Consider the following 1246-nt stretch of genomic DNA (forward strand, 5'->3'; position numbering starts at 1 on the left):
AAATATTACTTAATTTTTCCGTAATGGCTACGGAACCCTATTACGGAAGTGTCCGACACGCTCTTGGCCGTTTTTTTTTTAACCTCGTGCATGAAAAACACATTCGTTGGAACACGAATACCGAATCGTAACAACGCTATGTATAAAATTATGATGTAATGAATACCTAGTGAACGCGTCCCGCACTTCCTGGTAGAAACGCAGCCTTAACATCTTACAACTACCTGTAATCTAATCTAAGACTAAAATAAAACTTTTTTTTTATAAAATATTTAATTAAGTTTAAATGGCATTATGGTACTAATTAATGACTTATATTTATTTCTTAAAGCGGATTTTATAATACAACAAATACAAACTGAAATATAAATGCAGAAAAACCAGAAAAATAAGACCATCACTGGGAATCCAACCCAGGTCTCGGTAATCCGTACCGCGTGCTATACGCTACACCACTGATGGTCAACCGACACGAATTTCCCTGCACCTCATATCTCAGCTTGTTTGGTTCTTACTTAGTCACTTAAGCAGTGACGTGAGTAGTAGTGTGCATCTATATTTCAGTTTGTATTTTCAATTTAGGTTTTACGGGATGACGTAAAACTAAAAAATTTGGAATGAAATAAAAATTACAAAGATTTCCAAAAAACAATCTTGACTAATAACTAGATATTAACATACATTTAAAAATAAGTAACTCGGAAAAAGGGACTTCCATCACTTCTTTCGCTTACTTACCAAGTCAGGGTCTACGCTAGCCGACGCGGTTTGCACGGGTGGCCGCCTGTTGAACAACAGTACGAGCAGCGCTAACTGCGCGCGTCGCGTGCGCAGGATTGTACCTGCACCCGCAGGCTGCGCCCGCGACGCACCCGCGACAGCTAGCGTAGGCCCTTAGAAAAAGGCTGTGGTAAAGCAAATAATATACTTAGAACTATGTTGGTGTGTTGATATCTTAGGATTTTACAAATCCCCACGAGTATAGGGAATATGCGAGCCTTTTTTAGGATTCCATACTCAAAGGGTGACAAACGGAACCCTATTACTGTTGCTTCGCTGTCTGCCTGTCTGTCTGTCACATCACAGGGTTGTATCTCAAAAACCGTAATAGACAGATGGCTGAAATTAGTATTTTATCTGTAGTTAGATATCTATTGTAGCTACAGCAAAATAAAATAAGATTTCCAGAGATTCAACTATCCCTATTACATACTAAATAAATCATCCAAATCCGTTCAGTCGTTTT

The sequence above is a fragment of the Choristoneura fumiferana genome, chromosome 28, assembly GCF_025370935.1.
Source record: "Choristoneura fumiferana chromosome 28, NRCan_CFum_1, whole genome shotgun sequence".
In the NCBI taxonomy this organism is placed as follows: Eukaryota; Metazoa; Arthropoda; class Insecta; order Lepidoptera; family Tortricidae; genus Choristoneura; species Choristoneura fumiferana.